This window comes from Phyllobates terribilis, unplaced genomic scaffold, assembly GCF_046119375.1.
Source record: "Phyllobates terribilis strain yellow unplaced genomic scaffold, ASM4611937v1 Scaffold_5__5_contigs__length_657084704, whole genome shotgun sequence".
NCBI classification, from domain to species: Eukaryota; Metazoa; Chordata; class Amphibia; order Anura; family Dendrobatidae; genus Phyllobates; species Phyllobates terribilis.
The window spans coordinates 10,374,464-10,398,618 of NW_027362765.1; positions in this window are offsets into that span (position 1 = coordinate 10,374,464).

A 24,155-nucleotide genomic window follows, 5' to 3' on the forward strand; every position below is an offset into this window, starting at 1 on the left:
CACTAGGGGGAGCAGCTGCTGAAATTTGCCATGGAAACCTAGTGTACAACTAGCTCACATTACGACTGCAGTAAATGTGGCCTGGATCTGGTCATGTGTGTGATGTCACTCCTCTCTTCCCCTTCTGGATGTTTGTAAAAAGATCAGAAAGAATGAAGCTTAGGATCACAGTGTGGAGCCATTTTGTTGGTGACTGCCAGTGATACTGACAAGTACAGTGTCACCGAGGACGGACGGCAGCGCCGATTCTGTTAGATGATGCTTCTAGTTGTATCATAAGCTGGGGTTAGATACGCGGAGTGTATCACGTGTGTGATTACACACTCTTACAGTAACACACTGGGAATAGATACAGGTCTCAATGCAGTGTATCACATGCAGCCGATGTGGGGCCCATGAGCTGTGGAGGGGAGGGCCCGTCCTCGCAAATTCAACTGTATCGACTGGTTGCTGATACAGTTGAAAGCAATGTTGAGTGAGGGAGCGTGACACTCCCCTCAATCCCCCTCTGCGTCTGACGTCACTGATGCAGACACTGACAATGGGCGCAATGACGTCACTACACTGAGCCCACTGTGCTGAGATGTGCGGGCATTCGCAACAGAGACCGGAGCAGCGGAAGAACAAGGAGGAGTGCATCCTACTCTGTGGAGGCTGATGGGGAGTGCATCCTACTCTGTGGAGGCTGATGGGGAGTTCATCCTACTCTGTGGAGGCTGATGGAGAGTGCATCCTCCTCTGTGGAGGCCGATGCAAAGTGCATTCTACTTTGTGGAAGCCAGTGGGGAGTATCGTTCATGATGATGGGATTAGATACACAGGTCTGGGGAACATCGCACATGATGATGGGATTAGATACACCGGTCTGGGGAGTATTGTGCATGATGATGTGATTAGATGCACCGGTCTGGGGAGTATCACACATGCAGGGATTAGACAACTTTTCACTTTATACTGTATTTCTTACTTGAAGCTGCGATCATCTGATCTCTACTATACATACCAAAATACACATGCTCTCATACACACAGGAAAATAGACAGACAAATTCTCATACACAGGAGAACACATGCACGCTCACTCAGGAAAATGCACGCGCATGCTCGCACACAGGAAAATGCACACGCACGCTTACACATAGGAAAAGGCACACGCACGCTCACACACAGGAAAATGCACACGCATGCTCATACACATAAAAATACACACGCATGCTCACACACAGGAAAATACACACGCACGCTCACACACACAGAAAAATACACATGCATGCTTATACACACAAAAATACACACGTGGTGTAATACATGGCCCCGCTATGTCCACTTCTATGGGAGCAGTGGTGCAATGTGTGACCCTGCTCTGTACACTTCTACGGGAGCAATGGTGTAATGTGTGACCCCACTCTGTAAACTTCTATGAGAGCAATGGTGTAATGTGTGACCTCGCTCTGTCCACTTCTATGGGAGCAGTAGTTTAATGTGTGATTCCGCTCAGTCCACTTCTATGGGAGCAGTGGTATAATAGATAAATGTCCTGTAAATATATAATTTCACATTCCCCTACATATAATAAACATGCACTCTATAGTGCTTTTCATGTGGCACTAAAGGGCGTTTACCCTAATAAATAAAATAAAAAAACTGCGTTGGGTCCCCCCCTTGCCTATTTTTAGTAACCAGCCAAGGTAAAGTAGACAGATGCGGGTGTATATTATCACGCTGGAAAGGTACCTGGTTATTGGGCCCTACCCAGCCTAAAAATAACAAGCCGCAGCCGCACCAGAAGTGTCGCATCACATTAGGTTGCGCTAATTCTGGCGCTTTGTCCGCCTCTTCATGATGGCCACCACACCAGGGCAATCGGTGTAATGGTAGTTAGGGTTGATGACAGCTGTGATTTGTCAAAAATCACAGCTGCCATCAACCCCCACTACTAAACCACTAATGGAAAAAAAAAACAGAAAAATAAATGTTATTTGAATAAAGACTCCATGATACTTTTCCTGTTTCACCAATTTATTTTTGAACAAAAAAACATGCACGTCCAACGTAGTCCATTGTGTTCCCATGACAATCCCCCAATCCAACGTCCAAAGGCTATGGAGCCTTGTTCAGAGAACGACGCTCCATAGGCCATAGCAGCAGCCACTCCGGGTCCCTCTGCGCTATGCGAGACTCAGCGGCTGTGGTGAGCAGTGATGTCAGTAACTTCACCGCTCTTCAGAGTCACTTAGCCCTCTGTATAATGGCCCCATGGAGTGCCCCACAGTCTAATGGCCCCATATAGTGACCTACAGTATAATGGCCCCATATAGTGACCTCCAGTATAATGGCCCCATATAGTGCCCCACAGTATAATGGCCCCCTATAGTTCCCCACAATATAATGGCCCCCTATAGTTCCCCACAATATAATGGCCCCCTATAGTGCCTCACAGTATAATTGCCCCCTATAGTGCCCCACAGTATAATGGCCCCCTATAGTGACCTATAGTATAATGGCCCAATATAGTGCCCCACAGTATAATGGCCCCCTATAGTGCCCCTCAGTATAATGGCCCCATATAGTGACCTACAGTATAATGGCACCATATAGTGCACCATACCATAATGTGCTCCATACTATAATGTGCCTCACATATTGTTCCACAGTATAATGGCTCTGTGACACCCCAGGGGTCTGGTTGCCACAGTAACGTAATGTTATGTCTGAGAGCAGGTGGGAGGTCCTTTAGTCAGGGATCCTGTGCATGCCACACCTCCTGCCCAGTCTTGGGAGGGGAAGAACTTCCCCTATATAAACCTGGGGCTGAGGCAGGGTGAGTGAGTAGAAGAAGAGAAGAAGTAGAGACAGCATAGGAAGAAACAGCAGTTACAAGGAGTCAGGGGCTGGCAGCTGCAGAGTTCGCCCTGACTAAGGAGACTTTTTACCGGACCCGGAGTCCGAGGCTGTGGGGACTAATTCCTGCCCAGCAGCAGAATCCGTCAGGCAGGGGATTTCAGGTCCTCTGGCCCAGAAGCCCGAAGGCACGGTCACACGCGTGGGACCAGCACCGCCATCGTGGAGCGGAAGCCATTAGAAGGCCCCGAGTCACCGGCCATACGGGTGAGCACCACACGGTACACTCAGGGACGTGGGCTACTTACATCAGCTCCTAGCAAGGTAGCCAGAAGAGTACAGTCAGTTTGGGAGGCCTACAACTACGCCTGGCCAGGGGAGATCCCATCTGCTCAAGGACTGACCAGGCCCCATCCGCTAGCAAGTACTCCGGGAGGGTCTTTTGTTGTTACCAGTAAAGACCCTGAACTACACCGTACCGTCTCTGAGTGGTTCCTGCTACCCCCATCATCCACGTCGGCTGCCCTGAGGCCATACCCCTCCCGTTGGGGGTTATACTATCACGCTGCACAATCCCACCATCGGCCTCAGCGGTCTGCCCTGCAGCAGCAGCCCCCTGGCTGCACTCAACGGGTGGCGTAGTCATCAACCATTTACTACTAATGGACTGCCGTCTAGTTTGACTCCCTGGGCACAGACCGGGTCACCGCCACGAGACTACAACCCTCCACAGATCCGGCTCCGGGTAAGCTCCCGCATGCGCAGCGCAGCGCGACACAGGCCCAGGGGCGCGTCAACTTTGGCGTAGTCGGCAGGATTTCGTGCCCGCAACCACCGGGTACTGCGTGCCTGAAAAGCAAAGACTGTTCAAACTTACCAGTGGTGAAGATTCCCGCTATCCGTGGAGGTTTCCCGCCATCCGGCGCCATCTTCTACCTTCTTCCCGCCATCCGCGAAGTTTTCCCGCCATCCGGCGCCATCTTCGACCTTCTTCCCGCCATCCGTGGAGTTTTCCCGCCATTGGACGCCATCTTGAGGACGCCGCGCGGGAAGAAGAGGGGCGTGGACTCCGAAAGCGCGCGAGAACTGAAGCCCCGCCTCACGTCCGGACGTTGCGTAAGGTCCTGGAAGGAGCCCAGCAGACGCCGACGTCACAGGAGCGCGACGGAAGGTCCTCAACCCTGACGATCCACTGCGGAGCCGCGGCCTACGGAAGAGGATCATCGCAAGGTAGGCCACGGTCCACTAGGGGGGAGGAAGATGTCGGATACGGAGGAGAGCTTCACTGCCTCAACCCCCGCCAGCGCTACCGCTGCTGCAGTTATGCCCTTCACCATGCCCTATATCCCGGGAGCAGCTTGGCTACCCCAGTACTCAGGGGAGTCACATACCCTGCATGACTTTAGAGAAAAGCTGGATAGCCTCTTCCAGGTGTACCCCCTCACAGAAGAGCAAAAAGTGAGCATCCTGGTGGCCCAACTAACCGGGGCAGCCAAAAGAGAAGTAAAATCTTGGCCACCTGGGAGGAGGACTGTCGCAGAGATACTAACCCGGCTGAGGGACACCTTCGATACCCGCACCTCAGCCGAGATCAAGCTTAGATTCTACGGGTGCAAGCAGCGAGCGCATGAGAGTATAAGGGACTATGCACTAAACCTACAAGAGGCCCTGAGGGCCATAAAGCAGACCGACCCTGATGGGGTGGGAAACGAGGACAGGCTGTTGACTGAACAATTTATAGAGGGTTTATATTGCAATGCCCACCGAACCCAGTTGCGGGCAATGGCCTTACAGGATCCCCATCTGGACTTTGCACAGTTCAAGGATAGAGCTATCCGGGTGCTCCGAGAACCAGCACCGGGTGGCGTTGTGACCCACAGGCGCCCAGCTATCACTTACCACCAGGAGGCGGCGCCCTTGTCGACAGGGCCTGTGGGAGCTCATGCGCAGGCTTTGGACAATGACCCGGCTCCAGACCTACACCATCAGGTCCAAGAGCTAGTTAAGAGCGTTGCTGCGCTAACCCGAACTGTGCAGTCTTTACAGGTTTCCACCCCAGGGAAGATCCAGCTGGCATCCGGACCGGAGGACATCCCGTGGCGTCGACCAAGGAGGACCCCACCGGCCAGAGGAAGACCCAGTGACCGATACAGCGAGGACGGACGACCCATCTGCCGCCGCTGCAATCAACCCGGACATATGGAAAGGTACTGTTCTTTAAACGGGCACAACCTGGGGTAGAGGGCCAACCCCCAGGAAAAAGATCACCAGGCCCATCGAACTGGCGCGACAGATATGTGGGAGGACGTCCAGTCTTGCCTGTGGTACTGGATGGCATTCCCATGAGTGCCCTACTGGATACCGGGTCACAGGTCACCACCATCCCGTACGTGCTCTTCAAGCAGTACTGGAATGACTCGGATATTACCCGCTACCCTGACGACGACTTGAGTATCATCGCCAGCAATGGCCAGCCCGTGCCACAGATCGGATTTAAAGAGGTGACCCTCAAAATCGGTAGAGTCGAACTGGCCGCACAGGGACTGATCATTGTAGATATTGATAAACATGAGAGTCACCCAAAAATAACTCTAGGAACTAACGTAATTGAAAATTGTCTTGCAGAGGTGATTTTCCTTTTACAGCAGGTTGCCAAGAACGCCAGCTCCGGCGAGCAGCGGGTGCTCCAGAAAGAGATCCGGGCACTGATGCAACGGCAACAAGTGGAACTCTCCGGCGGTGAGATTGGTAGCGTAAGAATGTGTGACCCTTTTCCTATTGCCATGCCCCCAAAAAGTGAAATGATGATTTGGTGCCGGGCAGCTATTGGTCTGAGAGGTAGAGATTACCAGGCAATGGTAGAACCAGTTTACTCAGACAGTAGGCCCACCATTTTGACAGCACGGGGGGTGGTCAATGTACGCCATGGGAGGGTGCCCGTTCGCATAATAAATATCGGGGAGAGGGAAGTGTACCTGCCCCGGTATGCCACGCTAGCCAAATTATATACCACTAATCAAAATTCTATACAATCTGTGGAACCCTTGCCTCCATCTCACCCGGAGGAAGGTAACGGCTCTAAGAAAGACATGGAGGACTGGTGTCAGCAACTACATCTGGGTACTGACTCCACTCCCTCACATCAGAAACAAGGAGTCTATCGGGTGGTTCAAGAGTATGAGAGAGTGTTTAGTAAACACCCGTTAGACTTCGGGCGAGTCAAGGGGGTAGAACACCGCATCCCCACGGGAGATCATCCTCCCATAAAAGAGAGGTATCGACCCGTACCCCCTGCACATTACCAACACGCCAAGGGGATGCTTAGAGACATGAAGGAGGCTGGGGTAATCCGGGATAGCTGTAGCCCCTGGGCAGCCCCACTAGTTTTAGTCAAAAAGAAAGACAACACCATGAGGATGTGTGTAGATTACCGGAAAATCAACCGTATCACACACAAGGATGCGTACCCCTTACCAAGGATAGAGGAGTCATTGGCTGCTTTAAGATCTGCTAACTTCTTCTCTACCTTGGATCTCACTAGCGGGTACTGGCAGGTTCCTGTAGCAGAGGCGGACCGGGAGAAGACCGCATTCACCACCCCGATGGGACTTAGCGAGTTCACCTGCATGCCGTTCGGACTCTGCAACGCCCCAGGAACCTTCCAACGATTAATGGAGTGCTGTCTGGGCCACAGAAACTTCGAGACGGTCCTGTTGTACCTGGACGATGTCATCGTATACTCCAAAACTTATGAGGACCACCTGAAACACCTGGCGGAGGTGTTCGAAGCTCTGGCGAGTTACGGCCTAAAGGTGAAACCCTCCAAGTGTCACCTCCTGAAACCAAAGGTGCAATACCTGGGACACGTGGTGAGCGCTGACGGAGTGGCTCCCGACCCCGATAAGATCACCGCAATTAAGGGATGGCCAAGCCCCTCCAGCGTAAAAGAAGTGCGGCAGTTCCTAGGGTTGGTAGGCTACTACCGAAGGTTTATTCCCGGTTTCACCAAAAAGGCAGCACCTATGCAGGACCTCCTGATAGGCCAGTCCCGGAAGGCCAAGAACCAGAAGCCGCCCTTCAAATGGGAAAAGCTAGAAGAAGAGTCCTTCCGCCAGCTGAAGATGGCCCTCACGGGGGATGAAATCTTGGCGTACCCGGACTATAGCCAGCCCTTCATCCTCTACACCGACGCCAGTAACATCGGGCTAGGAGCCGTACTGTCCCAGATTCAGCAGGGGAGAGAACGAGTAATCTCCTATGCCAGCCGAAAACTGCGACCCACCGAAAGGAACCCCGAAAATTACAGCTCATTTAAGCTAGAGTTCCTGGCCGTGGTATGGGCAGTCACCGAGCGCTTTAGGCATTACCTCGCTTCTTCCCGGTTCACCGTATACACGGATAACAACCCGTTGACACACCTGAACACGGCAAGACTCGGTGCCCTGGAGCAGAGGTGGATGGCCCGTCTGTCCAACTACGAGTTCACAATCAAATACCGGGCAGGACGCTCCAATACTAACGCGGACGCCCTGTCCAGGATGCCCAACCTGCCGGACGAAGGAGAAGATCCGGAGGGACTGGAAGAAGTTGAACTCCCTGCGTTCCACCGTCATGGGACTATCCAGTATTCCCACCGGGTAAGGGGTAAGCAGGCTGCTACGTTGGACCCCTTACCCCACTACAACTGGGCGGAAACGCAAGACAGCGACCCTGCCGTCCGACTGGTGAAGGAGATGCTGACTCGGCCGGAGGCTCGCCTTGAACCAGACGCTCCGGAGGAAGCCAAACAACTATGGGCGGAGAAGAGTCGACTATTCCTTTACAAGGGGAAGTTGTGCCGCAGAATGGTCAACTCCCGGACGCATGAACTACTCTGGCAAGTAGTGGTGCCCCGAAGAGACGCAGCCATGGTGATGGAGGCATACCACGACGGAGCTGGACACTTCGGGTGGAAAAAGCTGGAGTTCCTGCTGCGCGAGCGGTTCCACTGGGTAGGCATGAGGGGAACCATCGAGAAGTGGTGCAGAGACTGTGGCCCGTGCAATCTGAGAAGGAAGGACCGGGCCAGCCAGAAGACTCCCCTGCAGTCCATCGTCACCCGGCAACCGTTGGAACTGGTAGCCTTGGATCATGTAAAACTGACCCCAAGCAGAAGTGGCTACGTCTACGCGTTAACCATCGTGGATCATTACTCCCGGTTCTTGGTTGTCGTCCCCGTCAAGGACTTAACGGCTCAAACAGCAGCTAGGGCCTTCCAGCAGCACTTCTGCCATCCACACGGGTACCCGGACCAAGTGCTGACGGACCAGGGACCTGCCTTTGAAGCGGAGGTCTTCCAGGAATTCTGCAATCTGTATGGCTGCCGGAAGATAAGGACGACACCCTACCATCCGCAAACTAATGGACTTTGTGAAAAAATGAACCAGGTGGTAATGGATCTTCTAAAAACATTGCCCCTGGAAGAACGCAGTCTGTGGCCTGAGAAGTTGCCCGATCTGGTGGACCTATACAACCACATCCCGGTAGGTTCCACCAACTGTACCCCGGCTTACCTAATGAGGGCGAGACCTGGTAAGTTACCTGTTGACCTGGAAATGGGAGTCCTGACACCTGAGGACACTTCACCAGAAACAGACTGGGACACAGAGAGGCAGCAGCAGTACCGGAGAGTACAGGAGAGCGTGGAGCGAAGTCTCTGTCAGGCTAGGGAAAGACAAGAGAAGACTTACAACCAGTATGCTCCCGCTGTTCCCCTTGTACCCGGAGAGCAGGTCTTGAAGAGGAAAAGACGGCTCCACAAGTTGGATGACCAGTGGGAGAAGGACCCGTACACCGTACTGCCCTCAAGCCACGAGAACCCGAAGGTCTGTACCATCAGTAAAGACGGAGGGGAAACCACAGCCATTGTATCCCGGGACCACCTGAAGAAGTGTCCCGAACAACTGAGGAACCCTGAAGAGGAACAAGAAGACCATCGACCCGTGGGAGAAAGGGAAGATATGGTTAGTACCGTGCTCGGGGACTTCCCTCGGTCTTGGACTCAAGTCAATGGTGCAGTTGTGGTACCCGTACTCACCTTCCTCCAACCATCATCCCAAGAACCTACGGAGCAACGGGTAGAGCTGGAAGAACAGCCGGTCCAGGAGGCAGAAGACTCCACACAAGTAGAACAGGAGAATCAACCCTCTGCTTATAGTGAGCCTGCCGTACCCCTAGTGAGACAAAGAGCCGGTAGACAGCTGCCCAGTTTACCCTTGACATTTCCTACACCCTGTAGTTCAGGGCCAGACAGTCAGCTCCGTAGGTCCACTAGGGCCACTAGAGGCCAGTTACCCGCACGTTGGAGGATCTAAATGTTTAAGCTATTTTATAATGTTTACCTGTCTATAGTTGCTTGTGTGTAATTTTGTATTTCTAGTTGTTTTTAGGAATCCTTGGTGGATTTACCGGGAATCCTTGTATATAGTTGGAGCGTAACCCAGGATGGACTAAAGACTGTCAAGGACTCGGGGTAGAACAGACCCCTACCTGGTTACGTCTCCCTGTGTTGGTGAAATGGACACCTTGCTTTCTTCAGAGACTGCACCCGGTTGCGGACACGCCGTAACCATCTTTATGTGTTTTCTTATTGTATTATTAATGTTTTGCCTTGTTATGTTTTCTAAATGTGTTTAGTCCCGGAGTACTAAATTTTACTAGGGGGGAATGTGACACCCCAGGGGTCTGGTTGCCACAGTAACGTAATGTTATGTCTGAGAGCAGGTGGGAGGTCCTTTAGTCAGGGATCCTGTGCATGCCACACCTCCTGCCCAGTCTTGGGAGGGGAAGAACTTCCCCTATATAAACCTGGGGCTGAGGCAGGGTGAGTGAGTAGAAGAAGAGAAGAAGTAGAGACAGCATAGGAAGAAACAGCAGTTACAAGGAGTCAGGGGCTGGCAGCTGCAGAGTTCGCCCTGACTAAGGAGACTTTTTACCGGACCCGGAGTCCGAGGCTGTGGGGACTAATTCCTGCCCAGCAGCAGAATCCGTCAGGCAGGGGATTTCAGGTCCTCTGGCCCAGAAGCCCGAAGGCACGGTCACACGCGTGGGACCAGCACCGCCATCGTGGAGCGGAAGCCATTAGAAGGCCCCGAGTCACCGGCCATACGGGTGAGCACCACACGGTACACTCAGGGACGTGGGCTACTTACATCAGCTCCTAGCAAGGTAGCCAGAAGAGTACAGTCAGTTTGGGAGGCCTACAACTACGCCTGGCCAGGGGAGATCCCATCTGCTCAAGGACTGACCAGGCCCCATCCGCTAGCAAGTACTCCGGGAGGGTCTTTTGTTGTTACCAGTAAAGACCCTGAACTACACCGTACCGTCTCTGAGTGGTTCCTGCTACCCCCATCATCCACGTCGGCTGCCCTGAGGCCATACCCCTCCCGTTGGGGGTTATACTATCACGCTGCACAATCCCACCATCGGCCTCAGCGGTCTGCCCTGCAGCAGCAGCCCCCTGGCTGCACTCAACGGGTGGCGTAGTCATCAACCATTTACTACTAATGGACTGCCGTCTAGTTTGACTCCCTGGGCACGGACCGGGTCACCGCCACGAGACTACAACCCTCCACAGATCCGGCTCCGGGTAAGCTCTCGCATGCGCAGCGCAGCGCGACACAGGCCCAGGGGCGCGTCAGCTCCATATGAGGCACCACAGTATAATGATGTCATATAGTGCCCCACAGTAGAATGTGCCCCAAAAAGTGCATCCTGGTGTATATGGCCCCCATCATCCTCCTCTCGGCGTGTATGGCTCCCATCAACCTCCTCCCTGTGTGTATGGCCCCCATTATCCTCCTCCTTGCGTGTATGGCACCCAATTTCCTCCTCCCTTTGTGTATGGCCCCCATTATCCTCCTCCCTGCGTGTATGCCCCACATTATCCTCCTACCTGTGTGTATGGCCCCCATTATCCTCCTACCTGCGTGTTTGGCCTCCATCATCCTCCTACTTGCATGTATGGCCCCCATCATCATCCTCCTCCCGGTGTGTATGACCCCATCATCATCCTCCTCCCGGTGTTTATGGCCCCCCATCATCATCCTCCTCCTGACGTGTATGGTCCCCATCATCCTCCTCCTGGCTTGTATGGCCCCCATCCTCTTCCTCCTGACATGTATGGCCCCCATCATACTCCTGGTAAATATGACTTCATATATTCAATAAATTAAAAAACTCTTGTACTTACCTTCTCTGCACTCCCACGCAGCGTTGTGTCCTGTTCAGTATGTTTAGGGCACAGCAGATGGATGATCTCTCTGCTGTGTCCTCAACAGGTTGGCGATGATCTGCAGCCTGTAGTGTAATACTGACAGGCCAAGATAGCCGCCGCACATACTCACCCCGGACCTCCTCCACCACCTGCGACCACCTCCTCCTCTTGCTCCTCCTTCTCCGCTGCCTGCGACGGCTCCTGACTTTCATTGCACACACTGAAAAGTGCGTGCAATGACAGGAGAAAATTTAGCCCGCACTAACGGTGTGGGCTTCAATAAAATGGCTGCTATCCCCTCCCACAGCTGTGACCTGGATGCGTGCCCAGGATGCAGCTAGAGGCAGGAGGAGCGGCCTCTAATGTTAAACATGGACAGATGAGTCCATTGTCTTTCTGGAATTGGCAATGGAGCCAATTCCCTGGCAGGCAAGTAATTATAGACTTTAGCATGTGCACAAACTTCACAAACTGGTACAACATTTTTACTATCATTATTTATAGACGGCCACCAAAAAAGTCTAGTAATAGCTTTCCGCACAGCTGTGACCCCAGGGTGACCACTCAAGATGGAATCATGAAACTTCTGCAACAGGCGCAATCTTAGGTACACAAGTACAAATAATTTGGACCAGGAGTGGTGGAGGAGCCATGACTGGACTTTATGGACCTCAGCTTCCAACTCCAAGAATACAACAGAAACCACCATGCCTTTAGGTAGAATGAAGGATGGGGGTTCTGGAGGAGAAACTCAACTAAAACTGTGTGAGGCAAGTTTCACATGGCCAGACATTTCCTGTACCGGAAAAACCTGTACCCGTGTTCCCCTTGTGTGACACGTGTGTGGCAATCATGTGCCGCAATCAGAATCACACGTATCGACGCCTGGGAATCAGCGGTACAGTTAGTGCTGTTCCCAAGCACAAGGTGCTGAACACTGCCCTCATCATTGTCCCTTGCTCACGCTGTGATAAGCACGAGCAAGGGACAGTGTTGGGAGAAGTAGTCTGCTCCCGCAGTGTCCATGTGTAAAAATAAGAATAAAATAATAATCCATAGTCACCTGTCCGCAGATGTCCCCCACTCCAAAGTGTCTCCATCTGCCTCATTATGGTGGGTGGTTCCGTCGGGGGATTTGTCTGAATCACATTTTTTGTTGGAATTACACGGAAACCCCGACGTAAGTGCTCAGCATAGACTGGCGATCCAGTCTTATACTGGAAGCAATCAAAAATTACCCCAAAATGTTACCAATAAAACCCCCAATTTATCCCACACAAAACCAGCCCCCTCTCAGGTTCGTCATCTGTCAGTGAAACTATAGGGGGTCCCAACTTACTGGTAGAACAAAGACTCTGGAAAAGCGACAGCTCCCTACCCCTCAAATAAAATCCAGTAAATTCTGTGCTCCCAAATCCAAATACCCACCCCACTGTGCCTAAACTGCAGTAAGTAGCCACATGTTTATCATTAAACACATCATGACGCCTGCAGACCATTCCATCAAAGTTTGCGTTCCAAATGTCACTCCTTCCTTTCCAAGCCCTGCCATGCGCCCAATCAATAGTTTTCCCCTACATATGGGGTATCTCCATACTCAGGAGCAATTGCACAACAAATTTTGGGGTACATTTTCTCCTGTTACCCTTGTGAAAATAAAAAAAAAAATGGTGCTAAAAGTACATTTTTGTGGGAAAAAAAATTGATTCATATGTTATAAACTTCTGTGAAGCATCTGGCGGTTCAAGGTGCACACCACATATCTAGATAGATTCCCTAAGGGGGTCTTGTTTCCAAAATGGTATTACTTGTAAGGGGTTTCCACTATTTAGGCATATTAGGGGCTTTCGAAACGCAACATTGCGTCCACTCTCGATAGCAGACAATTTTGCGTTCAAAAGTCAAACTGTGATCCTTATCTTTCGAGCTCTGCCGTGCACCCAAACAGTGGTTTTCCCCCACATATGAAGTATCAGCATGCTCAGGATAAATTGCACAACAAATTTTGTGGTCCATTTTCTCTCGCTACCTTTGTGAAAATAAATAAGTTTGGGTATGAAATAAATATTTTGTGAAAAAAGTTAAATGTTCAAATGTGATGTGCTCAGTAAAAAATGGTTTTGTAAATTTTGTTGGAAAAATGAGAAATCGCTAGTCAAATTTTGAACCTTTATAACTTTTTTTTCAAAAATTGTGCTGATGTAAAGTAGACATGTGGGAAATGTTATTTATTAACTATTTTGTGTGACATATCTCTCTGATTTTAGGGCATGAAAATTCAAAGTTTGGAAATTGCAAAAATTGCAAAATTGTCAAATTTTCTCCAAATATCCGTTTTCCCAAGTAAACGCAAGTCATAGCAAAGAAATTTTACTACTATCATGAAGTACAATATGTCACAAAAATACAGTTTCAGAATCAGTGGGTTCGTTGAAGCGTTCCAGAGTTATTACCTCATAAAGTGGCACTGGTCAGAATTGTAAAATTTGGCTTGGTCATTAAGGACATAATTGGCTCCGTCCTCCTTAAAGGAAACGTGTCATGTCCTAGCTACTATCTACACTGCCCCCGTTGCTTTGTTAGTGATGCAATGTGGATCACTAACAAGCTTTTTTCATTAATATTGGTGGTAGAATAATGATTTTATAATCTTTTATGTACTTATATCCTACCTGCTCATTTTCAGTCATAGGAGTGTGATTCTGCTATTCAGTCAGGGGCGGGCGCCACAGTCACTGCTGGTGTCGTCCACGTATTTAAATATTGCTCCCGGCAAGCGCTGATATTATTGGGGCGCTTGCACATTTCTACATGTCCGGCCGTTGGACTCGCGCCTGCGCAGTGAGGCTGTGTGGTCCCCGCACATGTGCAGTGAAGCTGTGTTGTTCGCATCTTCACCGCGCATGCGCTGTGACCCTCTGGTCCCCGCATGTGCGCAGTGAGGCTGTGTAGTTCGCAGCTTCACTGTGCATGCGCAGGGACATAGCTCTGTGCAATGAAGCTGGTGACCAGTGACTGGACATGTAGAAATGTGTAGATAGTAGATACGACATGACAGGCTCCCTTTAAGGAGTTAACAAAATTCAAAAGAAAATTAGTTGGGAGCATGATAACAATATTTGTGCAGTGAGAGAATGGGCATAATTTTAAACTGTGAGACAGCCAACCTAAGCATGGCTTGAGGCCACTGGGCAATGTATTGATATTGTCTGCTCTAATTTTTGTGGTTCAAGCTTTCTGAAAAAGACGCATTTCTTCAATACTCTTGTATAAATGTATAGGAAAAATAACACATTACAAAAATAAAAAAAAAAATACATCTTCCCTGCCATCACCACTGGAAAAGAGAAACGTACTTGAGGAAATGAAAAAGGCCTCAGTGTTCATCTCAGGGGATGGCAGACAGCCCTGGATTCTGTGCTAAATATTGCATATACAGTGCCTACAAGTAGTATTCAACCCCCTGCAGATTTAGCTGGTTGACACATGCGGAATTAACTTGGCATTGTGACATTTGTACTGTAGATCAGCCTGGAAGTGGGAAATGCACTGCAGCAAATTTTTTTTTTTTTTTTTTTTTTTTTTTTTTTTAAACGTAGAAAGTTAATTCAGAGTGTCATTTATTATTCAACCCCTCAAACCACAAGAATTCTGTTTGGTCCCCCTAAAGTATTAAGAAGTAGTTCAGGCACCAAGAATAATGAGCTTCACATGTGTGGATTAAAGATCTCTTTTGCCAGCCTTTTCTGACTATTTAAGACCCTCCCCAAACTTGTGAACAGCACTCAGACCTGGTCAACATGGGAAAGACAAAGGAGCATTCCAAGGCCATCAGAGACAAGATCGTGGAGGGTCACAAGGCTGGCAAGGGGTACAAAACCCTTTCCAAGGAGTTGGGCCTACCTGTCTCCACTGTTGGGAGCATCATCCATAAGTGGAAGGCTTATGGAACTACTGTTAGCCTTCCACGGCCAGGACAGCCTTTGAAAGTGTCCTCCCGTGCCGAGGCCAGGCTTGTCCGAAGAGTCAAGGCTAACCCAAGGACAACAAGGAAGGAGCTCCGGGAAGATCTCATGGCAGTGGGGACATTGGTTTCAGTCAATACCATAAGTAACGTACTCCACCGCAATGGTCTCCGTTCCAGACGAGCCTGTAAGGTACCTTTACTTTCAAAGCGTCACGTCAAGGCTCGTCTACAGTTTGCTCATGATCACTTGGAGGACTCTGAGACAGACTGGTTCAAGGTTCTATGGTCTGATGAGACCAAGATCGAGATCTTTGGTGCCAACCACACACGTGACGTTTGGAGACTGGATGGCACTGCATACGACCCCAAGAATACCATCCCTACAGTCAAGCATGGTGGTGGCAGCATCATGCTGTGGGGCTGTTTCTCTGCCAAGGGGCCTGGCCATCTGGTCCGCATCCATGGGAAGATGGATAGCACGGCCTACCTGGAGATTTTGGCCAAGAACCTCCTCTCCTCCATCAAGGATCTTAAGATGGGTCATAATTTCATCTTCCAACAAGACAACGACCCAAAGCACACAGCTAAGAAAACCAAGGCCTGGTTCAATAGGGAAAAAGTCAAGGTGTTGGAGTGGCCTAGTCAGTCTCCTGACCTTAACCCAATTGAAAACTTGTGGAAGGAGCTCAAGAATAAAGTCCACATGAGACACCCAAAGAACCTAGATAACTTGGACAAGATCTGCATGGAGGAGTGGGCCAAGATAACTCCACAGACCTGTGCCGGCCTGATCAGGTCTTATAAAAGACGATTATTAGCTGTAATTGCAAACAAGGGTTATTCCACAAAATATTAAACATAGGGGTTGTATAATAATTGACCCACACTTTTATGTTTAAAATTTAATAAAATTCAACTGAGCAACATAACTTTTTGGTTTGTAAGATTTATGCTTCTGTTCATAAAACCTACTCTCGTTTGCAGTTTGAAGGCTCTAACTTATTTGCATCTTATCAAACCAGCTAAATCTGCAGGGGGTTGAATACTACTTGTAGGCACTGTATTCCATGGACACAGAATCCAAGAAAATTTACACTCTCTGTTGAGCAGGTGGTTCCACCAACTCTGTCCGTTTCCCTTGAAGAAATAGCCTTTGAAAGAAATGTTAATTTCCTCCTTGAACAAGGACTGGACATTCAAGTTATCACCACTGACCAACACGTTGCGAAATGTAAATTAATGTGGCAAAAATAACCAAATATTCATCAATTTGTTTGGCATCTGGCCAAGAAGATTCTAGCAGCATCTAAAATAAAATAAAATAAAAAAGTGTGATACTGTCACATTGGATTCAGCCAATAAAAAAATAATTTATGTATTTTTAAAGAGATTTATGAGCCTGTAAAACTCTCCGGCAGAGTCCTCACTCATTGTACTGGAAGTGAGGGAGGATAGAGACCGGCATTAGAAGACGTGGGGACTGACACCTAAGGACGCGGGCGTGCTGCGCAGATCCGGAGCACATTACAAGTGGCAGTATTGCAGGTCCGGCAGGGCCGGGGAGCGAGAAACACGTGTGCTGGACCCAAAGACTCACTCGGGCGTACGGAGGAAGGGGCTGCCTGTGGAGAGAAAACAGACACTTACCCAAGTGCCGCCACAGCTCGGGACGCAGGAGGAGAGGACGGGGAGCGCTGCTCGAAGAGGAGGTAGGAATCGGGGATTTCTCGTGCAGCGGAGTCGGGACTAAGCACTCTCCGGAGCTCCTTCTACACCAAGGGAGCATACAGAAGGGTGATGGGGAGAACCCCCCCTCCACACATTACTACATTGGGGGACCAGAACTTTTGGGGCCAAAAGTCCACCATTTTCCACTGCGACATACTGCATAGTAGCTGGAGCCTAGGCATCTAACTGTGAAATTTTCACCCTTCTTCCTCCTCCTCCCCTCCCCTCCCTCCTCATTTAATTAGACCAAAGGAAAAGAAAAAATCTCTATAGGCAATAATCTCCTACAAAGACAACTCTTTAAATTGTACTTTCCTACAAGGACAAGTAAAACTTTAATAAACAACCAAAGAAAGTGCACCAGTACCTAGCAGACATTTTTGGCAGTGAAACTAGGAATACATTTCCATTAGTGATGAGCGAGCATGCTCAGGCGAACACCGAGTATCTTCAGCGTGCTCGGTGTTATGTTTGAATCACTCCCATGCACATGATTTGCGACTGTTTGACAGCTTTAATACATGTGAGGAATGCCTAAGAAACAGACATTCCTCACATGTATTAAAGTTGTCAAACAGTCGCAAATCAGGCACACGGGAGTGATTCAAACATAATACAGAGCACTCTGAAGATACTCTGTGTTCGCCTGAGCATGCTTGCTGAAAGGGTTAACAGAACATACTGGCTCATCACTAATTGCCATCAGAGCGACTTACTATACAACACTGCCATCTTGTGGACACACTGTTTTGCTGTAACATCCTAGGCAATTCCTTCCTCATCTCACAATTCTAAACTAGTTTTAAATCTGACTTGAATGGAAGTATTAGTAATAAGCTATCCTCTAGAAGATATGAGCCAATAATTACATTTAGTGTCCAAATGGTGATTTAGCATTCAATGCGCTCACAATACAACATGGTAAAACAAATTAAGGGCGCACAAAAGACGTTTCAGAAAATGTTGCAACACTTAACCAACAGGGAGAACTCAACAAATACCTAAAAAAGAAAATTTCTACACCTCAATCATCTCATAGGAAAATAGACCGGACAATGGACCCGCCAGACGCAGATAATACTGATTCGAGTGATGACAGCTCTGAGAGTGAATCTCCAGGTCATTTCTAAAAAAAATCATTTGCCCAAGCTATGAAACCTCTCCTCCAAGAAATATCTGGCTGAAGATCAGACTTAAAACATGTGGGTAACAGAGTGGAGACACTTGAGTCATCCCACTCAGAGGTTGTAGAATTCTCTAAAACACTAAAAGAACAAGTCTCTTTCCACCACCAACAATTAAATACTACCTTATTAGCTATAGAAGATCAGGAGAACAGGAGCAGGAGGAAGAATGTAAGGTATTAAAGGGATCTCTGAAACCTATGCTCCTGAAGCTCTAGAGAAAGTCACAACAGAAATTTTCGCCTCTTTACTGGGCCCAGAAAGAGCAGATAAAATTATTATAGAAAGTGTTCAGAGAGCTCTCAGACCTAAACCAAAGACATCTGACCCCCCAAGAGACATTATATGCGGTCTACAAAGTTATGTAGATACGTCTGCTATTCTTACCAAAGCAAAAGAGTCGTCAGCTCTTTTATATGATAACGCTCCTTTTCAGATCTATCAAGACATAACCCCCTCAACTTTGGCCAAAAGGAGACTGCTCAAACCCTTACTAGACTCTCTGAGAGCTAACAAGCTACACTACAGATGGCTCTTCCCATTTGGAATAGCAATCATGAAAGAGGGGAGACAAATCACCATCTGCTCACCAGATGATCTTCAGAAAGCCTGGGCAACTTCAAATTCCTCCTGTGGATGTTCCCTCGTGGAGGCCTCTGGACTTGGACCTTGTTTATCCACAGCTCCAGAAAGTAGATGATTGGGGCATACAGAAAAAGTTTTCTTCACCAAAGTCCAAGAGGCAGACCTCAAGATGCTCGACAACATGAGACATATATGTAATTCTTCTTGCTTGCCTTCTGCCATTACTTACCTGCTCTTAAAATGGAGTTAAAAGTTGGTTGCAATGATGATCTGTCTGAGCTAGTCAGACCCCCTTTGATCTTCTTGATAATCTACTTTATTTCCTAGTAAAACTAGGTGACATCTTTTTTGGTTCTAACGTTTAACACTTTGCTAATGTCTTTTTTTCTTTAAGATCCTTAAAGAAATCACCATTTGGACTGTCTCGTCTGCATCAGGAGAGATGCTGCGTGCCCCCTCTGCTACAGATAAGATCCTATTTGTTAATAGCTCTTTCCTTGATAATTGTTTCCTTCTTAAATTTTTGTTGATCACTTGGTACAAAATATATGCAATAGAAAGACCTACACTTGTCCCACGTGGCTGACCTCTCTAAAGGCCCCGTCACACTTAGCGACGCTGCAACGATCCCAACAACGATATGACCTGTCAGGGATCGTTGCTGCGTCGCTATGTGATCGCTGGTGAGCTGTCAAACAGGCAGGCTCACCAACGATCAGGGGAGCAGCGACATCGTGGAAAGAATCTTTCCACGATGTCCTGCTCCTGGTTACCAGCCTGCTGCTGAAGCAGGAGCAGGCTGGTAACCATGGTAAACATCGGGTTACTAGGGGCACACGCGCACCTAGTAACCCGTTGTTTATCATGGTTACCACTCTGCTACAGTGAGCGGGAGGTTACCGCTCACTTTAGCAGGCTGGTAACCATGATAAACATCGGGTTACTAGGGGCACACGCGCACCTAGTAACCCGATGTTTACCATGGTTACCACTCTGCTACAGTGAGCGGGAGGTTACCGCTCACTTTAGCAGGCTCGTAACCATGATAAACAACGGGTTACTAGGTGTGCATGTGCTCCTAGTAACCCGATGTTTATCATGGTTACCAGCCTGATCGCTGCTCCCGCTGGTCACACACAGCGATGTGTGCTGACCAGCGGGAGGGCAAGGACCAAAAAATGGTCCAGGACACTTTGCAGCGATCAGCGACCTCACAGCAGGGGCCTGATCGCTGCAAAGTGTCACACATAGCGACATCGCTGGTGAGGTCGCTGTTGCGTCACCAAAACCGTGACACAGCAGCGATCTCGCTAGCGATCTCGCTATGTGAGACGGGGGCTTAACTCCGACACCATCACAATAGCCTCTTTCAATGTGAAAGGACTAAATGCTCCATCTAAACAAAGCCAAATAATGACCCTTTTGAAAAAAAAATAAAACAAAAGTTTTATTTTTCTTCTCATAAAGTGTCAGAAAGTGAAAAAAAAAATTGAAAAAATATATCTAAAAAAATTAAAAAATAATCCCCAAAAAATAAAAATATACTATACCCATAATATTTATTTATTATGAAAAAAAACCCGAAAACAATAAAAGTACACATATTTGGCATCGCCGCGTCCGGAATGACCTGACCTATAAAACGTCCCACTAGTTAACCACTTTAGTGGACACAGTAGAAAAAAAAAAAGAAAACTAAGCAAAAACCGATGCTTTATCATCATACCGCCATACACAAACTGGAATAATACGCGATCAAAAAGACAAATGTAAATAGAAATGGTACTGCTGAAAACGTCATCTTGTCCCACAAAAAACAAGCTGCCATACAGCTCCATCAGACGAAAAATAAAAAAGTTATAGCTCTCAGAATAAAGCAATGCAAAAAAATTATTTTTTCTATAAAATAGTTTTTATTGTGTAGAAGAGGCAAAACATAAAAAAAACAATATAAACGTGGTACAGTTGTAAACGTACTGACCTGAAGAATAAAGCTGCCTTATCAATTTTACCACACGAATTGTTGGTTTTTGTTTATTCTGCCTCCTAAAAATCAGAATAGAAAGCGATCAAAAAATATCACGTGCCCGAAAATGGTAACAATAAAAATGTCAACTTGTCCCGCAAAAAACAAGCCATCACATGACTCTGTCGGCCAAAATATGGAATAATTATAGCTCTCAAAATATGGCGATGCAAAAATTTGTCTTTGCAAAAAAAAAGCTTCTTTTAGTGTGTGACAGTGTGTGACGCTCGAAAGCCCTACCCTGGGAGATGGGGGACTCGGAGACGGGTCCTGTGTGGTAGATGGGGGTGCAGCCGTGGCCCGGACACACTCCGTGCCCAGGGCCGTCGCACTAAAAATGGATGGTATGGGCTTATCCGGGTTGAGTGGCTGATCTCGACTACGCCACCTGTGGCACCTGGTGAAGGCCACCAGCGCTGCTGCAGTCTGCTGAGGCATGGTGTTATCGCAGCCATAGTTGTTACTACTCCCCACAGGCGGAGCAGGGCCTCAGGGCAGAGGGACAGGATGGAGGGAGTAGTAGTCTAGGAGGTCTGGTGCTGCGTAATGCGGTGTAATGCAGAATAAAGAGTCCGGAGGCCATAGGGGTTAACTTCCAGGGTTTTTACTCACGATGGAGATGGCAGTAGGAAGGCGTCTCCCTGCTCCTCGCGGAGTTCTGCGGTCACCAGAGACTGGGGGGTCCGACAACCTCCGAGTAAGTCCAGTGTTCAATCAGGACCCCGCACCAGAGTGTTCAAAGACTTCAGACCGGGTCCTTTCCTGTCTGCTGTGTGTGTAGATAGGCCGGGTTTCCCTCTGAACTTCACTCAGAAAAAGGGTACGGATGGCAGCTCCGCTCCTTCCGATACCCGGTGGGATCCTCAGGGCCTACCGGACTTCCCTGACCAGGATGTGGAGTAGCAAGGTCAGGTGTCGGGGGCCGGTACCCCTCTTGCAGCCGGAATCCCTCTGAATAGATCAGGTTGGCGAGGACAGGTGGAGTATACCGCTCCGTCTGCATCCTCCCTGTGATCCATTTGCGGTGGAGCTGCACTCCTAAGCTCCGGGCCTTCTTGGTCATGGTCTTTGACCGGGCTGAGACATTCATTATCTGCAACCTGCCCCTCGACCCAAGGCCAGGGTACGAGGGCCGTGCCTCCATCCTCTGCAGGTCCACACAGGATCCACGCTCAGGGAGGGAGGTCACAATAAAGAACACTCAAAGAACCAAGAACCAAAATGGCTGTGTATTAAATATGAATTATTAAGTGTCACTAAAATGTGAATCCTCCACCCTCACCCACTAATTGGTTCCCCTATCTCTTGGTTCCCCTCTCTCCCAACTCCAGTAGGGGCAGCAGCAGGTGCGTAATAGCCCCCTCTGGTGGGAGAAGTGTGGTGTTGGATGTGGAGGTTGGGTCCTGACCATCACACTGTTCTTACCTCAGAGGAGGAACACTACACTCCATTAAAGAAGTGCAGCATCCCTGTGGCGGTCGAACCCTCAGGGGAGCCACATTCCCCCCTGGTGAAACACCGCACGTCCGCGGGCTGCAAAAGAGCAATACCTGGTAAAGCTTTCTTTTTATATAAACAATAAACCATCTTCCCTTTATGGGAGGCACTTCTTCTTAAACGTTTCAAACAGAATATAATAATATAAAAGTACAAAGGTATAAAAATATAAAAGTGCTAGAATTATCCAGAGACATTTATGCACAGACAGACTGGTTAAAGTGCAAGGACGAAGATTCAGTTCAGAAGCGCGAGGGACCTGTCCCAAACCCCCAACGTGAGCCCTGGGGTGGCTGCAGGGCATGAAGATCCCGAGTTGGACCTCCGGGAGAGCCACTCCAGACAGGTTTTTCTTCTGAGGTCTGAGGTAGAAATATCCGCGGTTTTACATAAAACCAATAAGGAGCACCTAAAGAGATGCAAACTATTTACAAGTAAGGAGTCTGTCTGCTGCAAGTCCGCAGGGACCAATGTCTCTAGAAACCGTGAATCTAAATTAAACCATAAACATGAACTCAACAACTTTAAACAAGTTACAGCCGCCGGGGCTGCTTAACTCTCAGGTTCCCTCCTGGGAAAAGGCTCATTCCTCCCGACGGAGGCTGACCGGTCCTCTGAGGCTGAGTGCGAGGGGGCGTCGCTCCCGGACACCTTGTAGACATCCAGGGCGTACCACCCCCGCACCCCATGGTGGCGGGTGTAAGTAACTACGTCACCCGGGAAAAGGTTCTGGCCAGGGTGTCCCTTTTTCAGCCGCGGCTCGACATCCCGCCTGCTGACAAAGATGTCGTCCTGATACTGGGGACTCCTTATGAACCCCCAACCCGCCTCATGGTGGTAGCGGACTACTTGTCCTTCCACACGGGGGCTTGGACGGGTAGCTTCCTCCTGTCGGGCCCGGGATTTTGCAGCCTTGGCCCACACCTCAAGGCGCTCACAACGGATCTCCCTCTGGCGTTGCTCCCGGCTGAGTTGGAGAATCTGCTCACGGCACCGCTCACTCCTCCTCTGCAATTCAGCCCGGGTCTCCCGGGGGAAGCCCATCAGGTCCCCCCCCTGGTTGTCCCAGGCCCACTCCTCAGCCTCCAGCTAGGTGACTGTCGGTGCGGGCAGCGGTGTCAGCAGGGGTTGCTGCGGGTCCTCTGCAAGTGTGGACCAGTCCAGGTTGGGGTCGGTGGATACCCCCGCAGCCTCAGGTACTTCCGATTCAGGAGTTGGGCGGCAGTGCGGGTCTCCGCCCATAGCTGAAGCTTGCAGCTCCGGGGCAAAGACCTGCTCCCAGGTGACCGCGCCGGGCAGGAGATACTCGGCCATGAGGTCCAGTATGGGTACGGTAGGTTCAGCAGCCGGGGCAAGGGTAGCACACTCACCCGCCTCTGGGCCACTCACAACATCTGTCACCGCTTCTCCCTGAGCTTCAGCTCCTTGGCGGCGGGTCCGGAGGCGCAGCAGCATTTCTTCCCGCCACGCAGCAGACGCCGCCTTCTGGGCCTCATCCAGTCTCCGTGCAAGACCCGGGGCTTCCTGGTGGAGAAATTCAATATCTCCCGCTGTAAGGATTGTGCCGCTTCGCTCCCTGCCGGGGGAAGGACCTGGGCCGGGTTCGGAAGGCTCAGTTTGTTGAGCTCCAGCAGCATCCATGTCCGCTCCTGAAGGTCGCCAAACTCCAACTGCAATGGCCGCACCTTGTTGTTTTTCTTTTTCCTCCTCTTTCGGGAGGTTCCAGGCGGTATGCTGACAGGCACGCCTTCTTTCAGCCCATCCATTTTGACGGGCATTACCCCGCGGACAGTTTCTGATGGAAGGGGCGGTCCGCACTTTTGGCGCCATGGGGGAGCCTGGCCCACGATAGGCGGTGTTAGGAGACCGTCTTTCCAAAGCACTATGGTGCCTGTTCTTCTAGGGTGGGCGCCATTTTAAGTGGAAAACGACAGTCCAAGGTGTAAGGCTCACAGTACCCGGTAGCAATGGGTAATTCCTTCCTTTGCTGCGGGCACGCAATCCTGCCGACTACGCCAGTTGTGTGACGCTTGAAAGCCCTACCCTGGGAGATGGGGGACTCGGAGACCGATCC